The following is a 10,157-nucleotide window of genomic DNA, read 5'->3' on the forward strand; positions in this document are numbered from 1 at the left end:
TCCCCCTCATTCTCCTCGGATTAAAGGGGAGGCTTCCGGTTCTGGAAGGGCGGCTCGGTGGCGCGCCGCCCAGAATTTATCCGCCTGCCTTGCGCCTACCTCGGCAGCGTCTTGAGCCCTCCAGGGGGTGGGGTGGGGGGAGAGGAGGGCGGAGGGTGGGCGGCCTCCCTCGAGCCTGGGAGCGCTTAGCTAAGCGCTGCCGCTCTGCAGTGAGAGGGATCGTGCCCACTCGAGGGGCAGAGAGCCACGAAACGCGTGGAGTGGGGAAAACGAATCCCGCTGAAGTGGGGCAGGAGGTTCAGGTCCTGGGGCTCGTACCCCGATACGACTAAAGCTGGATCCTGAGCTCGGTAGATCCAGGGGTTATCCGGATGATGATCCGGGCAGTGCCACGTGCTGGTGATGGTCAAGAAGCAGGGGTCTTCAAACTTGGCCCTTTTATGACTTGTGGACTTCAACTCCCAGAATTCTTCAGCCAGGCACGCTGGCTGAGGAATTCTGGGACTTGAAGTCCACAAGTCATAAAAGGGCCAAGTTTGAAGACCCCTGGTCAAGAGGCTCAGGGTCCACGCGTGGAGTGGCGTGGGCGTGCTAGGGGGGGGTTTTGCTGTGATGCTCTCTCCAGCACTCTTTCTTCACTGTTTTTCTAAAAAAAAAAGATGACAACCCCCCCAAGTGCTATGTGTGTATCCAAATAGGGACATGCCGTACTGTACCTGCTTATAGATAACTTGTTTTAATTCTATTTTAACTCTTATTTTGTCTTTTTAACTTTGCCCTGTAAACTGCCCTGAGTCCTTGGGGGGGGGGAAATAGGGCGGTATATAAAACTAATTAAATAAATAAATTAAATAAACTTGTAATAGTTAAACTTTGCAGCCAAGTGGTGCTTAATTTCAAATAATCTATTTCGTGTCTCAGTGACAGAAGTAAATATCACTTTGTGATGCTATGTACAAACTGGCAGGTGTGGTTTAAAATGTCAGGTGAACATTTTTTTAAAAAAAAAAAAGACAAAGGCAGGTGCCAGGCACCCGTTTGTAGACTCTGTAGTACTTAAATATGTAATTTATACAACTGAATTGTATTGATATGATTCAATGTAGTTTATTATTGGACTTTAATCTATCCAACTGCAAGAGGCAGGGCAGATAATAACATTAGTTAATATTTAAGAAATCCAGAGAAAGTGACAATTTGCTTATGGTGAACACACTGTGAACTAGCCTCTTTTTAAATATTAAAAACATTTTGGTTTCCCATTACAGCCTATCGATCCCTCCACCTCAAAACCTATCAAATATTTCTTCAGACTACTGCAAATCTGATTTAATTTTGGTGGGTTAGAAACTCATGATACCCACTTTCAAAACAGTATTCTGGTCCCAGTATATTTTGTGTGTGTGTGTGTAATTCTTTCACTATTAATGAAATACTTCCGTTATTAGTGAAACAAATAGATTAAATCCAGTATTCTATAATAAAGCAACTCCCATGATTTAGTGTATCTGTCTCCTTTTGAATGTACTGAATGAATCTGCTTGATATCTGTCATTTCTTCTTTCATAATACCTGATGGAAATCCTGAATAACTGCTTTCTTCTGAGAACAGATGTAGGCTTCTTTTTTCACTCCAACAATTTTTGATTAATAATAGACGTTAGGATGATTAATCACAATGTACAATGGAGAAAAACAATGAGAGATTTACTGATGACTGAATAAAATCACACTCGTTTCCTTATATGTTCATGGCCCAAGTTTTTTTTTACATCATTAATAAATGCAATGACACTGACAGTTCACAACAGGCTTTATGTACATTAGCAAGCCACAGTGTGGTCTTAGTTTTCATGTCTTTCTGAAGACAACATGAAATATTTCTTGCTTTTAATAAAGATACATCAAAGGGAAAAAGGCATTCATGTTCATTTAAGTGGTGACTGTGAAGTTCATGTAAATATAATTTTATCTATACTTATAACCTAAGAAGAAATATCCTTCTAACCAATCAGAGTTTCCTTAGAGTGAAGTTTGAATCCTGGTTTCATGAAGAGGTCATGTTATTTTCTGGCAACAGGGTGAAAGTGGTTTGTTGTTGATTTCCGGAATGTTTTGTTGACTTCCAAGGCTTTGGAATTTCTTGATGGTATGTACAACCAGGTCCATCTTTTCTTTCCTTTTCCAGAATTACAAAGGTCAGCTAAATACCACTACCTATTGTTACTCAACACCTGTTATTACTAAATAAATGTAGATTTAGGTCAAATTCCATCAAGGTTAATGTAATTCACAGTATAGTTTCATCACTACAGGGCAAATGCATTAAAACAATGAGCAATTAAGGAGGTGGCACATAAAGTATTTTCCAGCATATCTTTTCAAGAGGAATATTAACAATTCCATTTTAAAATTTTCATTAAAAAAACCCCAAAACATACATGAAGCACAGAGTATTTACCTGAGCAGCTGTTGCCTGGAACAAACCCAAATAATTTAGCTACAGAGGCAGTTGGATTAGCAATTTAATTTTACTTTAATGTTGATGAAGCAACTGCAGAAACTTAGGTAACCCAGGACGGCTGCATAGAGGGATAGTATTAGTGTTAATTCTGATGTATTGGGACAAGGAAATTGCAAAGGAAAGCACAGTATTAATATATAGAAATGCACACCAAATATATATGTGAAACTACATCAAATTTTCACACATCTTTGGTGATGGATATGATCTCCCCTAAATATTTATTACCTTGTGCTAAAACTGTTTAAAATGTATGTAACACTGTCAAGTCAAATGAACAGTGTCACTAGGAAAATCCATAAAGATCAATTCATAAGTAAGATTAGAAGTACTTTATTGCTGGGTAGGTCTTTGAGTCAACTTCAATAAAGGGCAGAGGTTAGTCGTTGCAGTGAAACTGTGGTGTCTATGATGCAAATGTAGTAACCCAGGGTTCTAATAAATTCAATGCTATAATTTACAGAAAAAAGATCTTAATAGTGTATTTTTGTGGTTACCTTAAATCATGAGTTAATAATTTATACCCATTCCAGCCTTTCTGTGCAGTCCTTAAGATTCCTTTAGTTGCTGCCAATTTTTCAGTAAATTGAAATTAAATTTTTAATTGTTTTAGTACTGGATAAAGTGGCAGAGGGGTAGCAGTGGAAATCCAATAGGAAAGTCTATATTGTCCTAACGTTGTCCTATGAAGACCATCATTTGCAAGGGGGGCAATGCAGAATGAACATATTTACACCCCTGCACATAACAGTCTCTCAAATAAACATAGAGTTGCAGAACAGTTTCTACATTTTATGCCCTGCAGCCATCAGCTCTGATATTAGGAAGCCATAAATTGTATGGAGTAAAAAACCTGCGTCAGAACATTAGATTTTGATTTTTTTAGACGTTTTACACTTCCTAGACAGCTATTATTCAGTGAGACTTTATTATGATGATAACCTAGCATATGGTAGGGTATAATTGAGAAGTCGCATAAAAATCTAAAAATAGTGAATCTCTAAAAAGAGTTGCAAAAACATAAAAATGAGATAAATTTATAAAAAGTGTATAAATGAAAAAGCAAAAATCTAAAAAGGGTGGGGTCTTTAGATAGGGTATAGGAGAGCACAGTCATAACCAGAAAGCCAGTCACTCTCTCTCAGCCCAACTCACCTCGCAGGGTTGTTGTGGGGAAAATGGGAGAAGGAAGATGTGTTGGATATATTTGCTGCCTTGAGTTATTTGTAAAAATAAATAACAATAAATAAGGTAGCATGTGGAAGAATATATCTATTAGTTACAAAGCACCTTAATATGACAAACTCAGTTCAAACTGAAACCTAGTTTACAATGTTGAGCCCTAAACCCAAGACAGAAATCATCATTGATTGAATTTTAAGCTGTGCTGAACTCAGTTTAGCAATATCTCACTTGATGTTGAAGCAGATTAACATCTGAAAGCCACAGGCAGATATAAAATTTCCTATATGCCAGGGGTATCAAGCTCGCAATATTACGTGACGTGTTGCGACGTATCGCAACTTTTTTTGCTATTTCTGGCAATGGGGTGGGTGCAGTTTCACTACGATACATCCAGCCTGCGGGCTGGCAGTTTGACATCCCTGCTATATGCCCTGGTCTTTATGTAATAGTAGTAAGATGAGATTAGTGTGAATATTATATGTTTCTTTTCTGTATTTTTCTGTATTTATTTATCTCCTGCCTTTATTATTTTTACAAATAACTCAAGGCTGTGAACACATGCAGTATTCCTTTTTCTTCCTCCTATTTTTCCCACAACATTTCCCACAAAAATTTTCCCCGTGAGGTGACTTGGATTGAGAGAGAGAGAGAGATTGGTCCAAAATCAATCAACTGCCTTTCATGACTAAGATGGGACTTTAATTACAGTCTTCCACCTTCTAATCTGCTGCCTTAACCACTAGATTTGTGGTGGCGAACCTATGGCATGCATGCCACAGGTGGCATGCAGAGCCATTTCTGTGGGCACGTGCGCCCTCGCCCCAGAAGCACGAGCTTGGTGCGCCTGGCTGGCTGGCGACAGGCTGGAGAACATTGGACAGCGGTAGCTGCCCCAGGACGAGGGGTAGGTGGGGTGGGCGCTCCCGATGTCTGCAGGGGAAGAAGCGGTGAGGAGGCTCCGCATGTAGCCCAGTCCAGTCCAGCCCCAGCATGGCAAGCGAGGCAGCAGCCCCATGTGCGTCCCTGAGCACGAGCGTGCCCCCACCTTGCCAGGCAAGAGGAGCTGCGGCATCTGCGGCAAAAGAGCACAGGCGGGCAGCGGAAGGCACGAGGAGCCCCGATCCCAGCACAGCCACTCCCCACTCTCCTCCTCAGAAGAGCTGTGGGGCTCAGGAGCCTCCCCCCATGCCCCCCACCCCTCCAGGGAAGAAAATCATTGTGAGACACTCTTCTGTTTTAACTTTTTTTCCTTGTCACTTTTTGGAGTTTTCATCCTGCTTTCGTGAGACAGCAGCGTTTGGGAGGGGTTGTAGATGCCCCCTTCCCCCCCAAGCCATCAGCTGAGCAAGACGCCCTCCTGCCCACTGCCCCACCCTCCAGAGATCCCCTGGATCTCCCACAACCCTGCCCAGCCCCCACAGGCATCCCTCCCCAGGAGCAACATCTAGCTGGCCACACCCACCCAGTCTGCCATGACCACCATAGCCATGCCCACCCAGCGGGCCACGCCCACCCAGAAGGCCACGCCCACCCAGCACCCGGCAATACATAAGTGGGTTTTGGGTTGCAGTTTGGGCACTTGGTCTCTAAAAGGTTCGCCACCACTGCACTAGATCAAACTAGTTTCTAGTATTTATTTCTAGTATAGTATTTAAACCTCATTTTATTTTGTGTACATTAACTTCTTGCCTATTTGTGTGAACTTAAAAGTTTTGAACAGCATGTCCCACCCACTATGGATTAATATGCTGTTTGTAATTTTATCTGGGCTAAATACTTTATGTCAATCATTTGCAATTGCTGTGGGCATTTTGACTTTTTAAAATACAAACGCAGTTTTCCTTTTCATTTTTTTTAATGAATTGGATTTTTAAAATACTGTTTAGAATTGTTGCTTTGTTTCATCGCTATTTTAAAAGAAGTTGAGCCTATTTTCTCTAGCGACACACCTCAAAGCTATAAAGGCCAGAAAGTGATAATATAATTTTCTATCCTCAAAATCACTGGCTAGTTAATGTTTAAGGTTTTAAAATCTCTTTTTATCTCATAAACTAGAAGGAAGATGGATCAAGATACTCCCTTGCCTTAGGAAAGTAGGTGGTGGTAGCCTTAAATTACCCAAAAGTGGAACTCAGTGGAATTCTAGGAGACAAGGGTTAAAATACTTCACCATTCACATTAGGCACTCAGCCGTCTCTTGCTACACTTTCCAATTGGGAAAACAAAACAATTATTTTCTTGTGTGAGGAAAGATAATGCAAGTCAAAAGACAGGAAGGGCAGTACATGTTTACTTAAAGGTAAACTGAATCTTAAGTGCAATATCCTTCTGCATAATTGTATGTAAGAATGTAGTTGTAAATAAGCCTATTAAACTTAATAGTTTTATTTTGCAGTTAGACAACCCGTGACCAATTCGGTCATAGTCAGTGGTGGGATTCAAATATGTGAACAACTGATTCTCTGTGTGGATGCCACTTCCGAAGTCTATTCTGGGCCTGGGCAACAAAAACCTAGCTACTGGTTCTGCCAAACTGGCGCGAACTGGCTGAATCCCACCACTGGTCATAGTTTCAGAGATGTTTCCTTACCTAAACAGAGAAGCAAGCAGACTGAATGTGGGCAGGCAAAAATCAGGGGGTGGGATGGCTTTGGTGATCTCTGAGCTTGGTTGTTTTCTTGCAGATGGTTCCTTACCCAAACTAGGTAACACCATCAGTGGGGTTTTCTCTCAGTTTATATTCTAGTGGCTTACAATCAAGTAAACAATCCCCCAATCAAGGAGCTGCCAAACAAGTCAACAGTAAACACCCCAACTAAAGAACCTCTAAGGTCACCCCAGGGCAAGCCACTAGAACAGGGGCTCTCAAACTTGGCCACTTTAAGTCTTGTGGACTTCAACTCCCAGAGTTCTTGGCTGGCTGGGGAATTCTGGAAGTTGAAGTCCACAAGTTTTAAAGTGGCCAAGTTTGAGGACCCCTGCACTAGAATATAAACTGAGAGCAAACCTCACTCCTTACTACCACTGATAATATTACCTAACCCTAACCCTAACCCTGAGCTACAAATATTCTCCTTTATTAAAAAATCAGTGGGACCAGGAGAGACATTTAACTTCTTCCTGGTTCCCCATTGAATTTTCTTGTAGGAAGTGGGAAGTGTTGGAAAGGATGATCACATGACTGCAGCCCACTTTGGAGCCGCACAATTTTGCCAAATTTCAATCCTATGGCAATCACGGAACCTGGATTTTGAACACATTTTTTTAAGTTAGTCCATTTGAAGTACGTTGATTCAAATATTGTTGCCCTGTTGGTGCGTTGTTTTGGCCAATTGAAGGTCACAAACAAACAGATACAAGAGTTTTCCTGGTATAAATATAGATAAGCGTACATGGAACTTGACTGTACATTGCAGTCCTATACATGTGGTTTGCAGTCTGATGCATTTTAATTGAGATGAAACACCTTAAATATGTGCTGTCTTTTTATATCACTGAAGAGATTCCAGCACTAATAAATAACTTATTACACTTTAATAAATAACATATCATTTAAGTTCCTTTCAGATACAGTATTCTTACTTCTGTTACTTAATTATCCTGGCAGGGTTACATTCAGCCTTATTCTTAATATATCTAGGTGTAGTGAATTGAGTTAAAAATAAGTCATCCTGAGACCTGAGAGAGAGGCATCCTAGAACCATATTTAGAATTCATAAAACTTCAGAATATTATTATTATTATTATTATTATTATTATTATTATTATTATTATTATTATTAATTTAATTTGTATACCGCCCTTCTCCCGAAGGACTCAGGGCGGTGAACAGGGCAATACATAAAAACAAGATACAAAAATTAAAAATATGGCTTATTGATAACCGAAAAGCAAAGTTTACACATTTAAAGCAAAAATCAAAATTTAAAAATATAATAAAATCCAATTTCCTACGATTTTATTTATTTAACTTTGATCATTGTTATAAATAACTCAAGTTGATGAACATTCCTAATACTCCTTCCTCCTCCTATTTTCCTTATAGCAACAGCTCTGTGAGGTAAGTTGGGCTTAGAGAATGATGTAGGTGATGTTACCTAAGTAACTGAACCATAACTGTAAGATAAGGCAATTTTACTATATATTTGTGTATACCAGAGATGATAGGTTTAGAACTTGCCAGGTTTTCTTTTTTTTCAAGTAGAGATATTATTTCCATGTCATAATTCCGAAACAGCTGTTCTAGAATGTTTATGTCAAGTCAATCTTTATTGCAATTTTCTTGCAGGAATTCCAAGATAATTCCTTGATATAACTTTAAAAGCTTTTTTTTTTTAAATAAACTCGAGTTAGAATTTAGAAATTCAAATTTAAGTACGTTAAAAAGCAATATTTATTGACTTGTAGCAATTCTTTTTTCCATTATGAACTATATGACAACTATTGCTAAAACATAATCTTATTCCAGAGAATCCCAATAGCAATCCAGAGCAATTTTGAGAATGAGTTCTTCATATGTTTGAAATCTTGTTGCATCAAATAAAGCAGCTGTGGAAGAATTGGAAGCATCTGTGTGGGCCACTATATATTTTCCTGGAACAGACCACTCAAATTCTGTCCCCATAGATCAGAACAAACAATAATGGAAATTTTGTAATTCCAAGGGTTCTGATAAGTTCCAACTCATATACTCTCCACTAGTTCACTGGGCATAGGCTAAAGTGCTGCCTGTAAAACTTTGTCTATATTAATTATCTTTTTCTGTATATTGAATTGTTTAGAAAAATGAGAAGATGAGAATTTTATACAATAGAGTGTTTCAGCAAGACATTCAGTTTTGCAAATGGTTGCTTAGCAAAGCTGTGCAAGCCATACATAAAGAGTAAAATTGTAAAACCTCATGATATTGACTATGCTGCAGTCTCTTCATTTACACCTAGCCATTCTATAGTGCCCATTTCCATTATTATTGACACTTAATATTTTAGACAGACCTCCTTTCAGTGCACTGATAAATTTAATGGAAAGGCCTTCAAATACATTCTGCTCACTTATATTCTTGCATTACTCAAATTCCTGGTATCTTAAGATATCTTCAGCAGACAGTTATTGCAGATGTTACCAATATCCTGAGGCTGTACGTCGTGCTGGCTTGCAAAAATAGAACTATACCAAATTTATCTGGCCACAGAATGGTTTAAACCTGAATGTAGATAACTATTGAAGAAACTATATTAGTCAAATGCAGGCAAATTCAGTCGATCATTTATGTTCCCTGGGTTCATCCTATAAAGCTGTTTTGAAAAGGTGGGGGTGGGGGGGTGGGATTACAATGAATCACCATGAGAAGAACATGGCATATTTTAGAATTTCCTTTCTTAGAGTTTAATGGAAGACTGTTAAAGAATTCACAGATCCTAGCAATAACCATTTAAGTAAAACCTTGGGAACCAGGAGGCATAGAAAACTCTTTAATCAGTCCCATTTGCCTTATAGCCATAATGTATGAATTTAAGAGACTTTCTTCTGAGTTTTTTCTCTGTTTGAGCCAAGTATGCAAGTCTGTGTGCCTATCCAGATGACATGGTTTAACTTCCCCCTGCCCAGGTTTTAAAAATCTCTTTCCAGCCAGTTAACACTGCAGATTCAAGGTAAAGGTTCCCCCGCACATGCGTGCTAGTCGTTTCCAACTCTAGGGGCCGGTGCTCATCTCCGTTTCAAAGCCAAAGAGCCAGCGCTCGTCCAAGGACGTCTCCATGGTCATGTGGCCGGCATGACTAGACGCCAAAGGCGCACGGAACGCTGTTACCTTCCCACCGTAGCGGTCCCAATTTTCTACTTGCATTTTTACGTGCTTTCGAACTGCTAGGTTGGCAGAAGCTGGGACGAGTAACAGGCGCTCACTCTGTTACGCGGCACTCGGGATTCGACCCGCCAAACTGCCGACCTTCTGATCGACAAGCTCAGCGTCCTAACCCACTGAGCCACCTGTACCTTAATTATCCCAAACCCAAAGTTATGGTTTTTAGGAAGATCTAAATCTATTTGATTTACAAAGAATAAGCTCATTGATCAGTGCCATAAATATATAAATATATATTTTCTACCTTTGCAAAGCAGTAGCCCAAATTTTCTACGGTGCAGAAGTATGCAGCTGCAGTGATCCATCTATTGACATTACTAGTCACTATCCCCGTGCAGTGATTCAGACTGAAATCACTCTATACTAGTCAGTATGTGCTTTGCCCCCTCACTCTCCCTGATTTTACCGTAAAGCAGGGGAACCTCCCTCCCTCCTGCCCTACAGTTCCACAGGCCAGCTGCCAAATTGCTCCTCTTAGATCACGGGTGTCAAACTCAATTTCATTGAGGGCCACATCAGCATTGTGGTTGCCCTCAGGGGGCTGGGTGGGTATGGCCAGGGTGGGTGTGGCCTACTGGGTGGGCG

Source organism: Vipera ursinii (assembly GCF_947247035.1).
Source record: "Vipera ursinii genome assembly, chromosome: 3".
In the NCBI taxonomy this organism is placed as follows: domain Eukaryota; kingdom Metazoa; phylum Chordata; class Lepidosauria; order Squamata; family Viperidae; genus Vipera; species Vipera ursinii.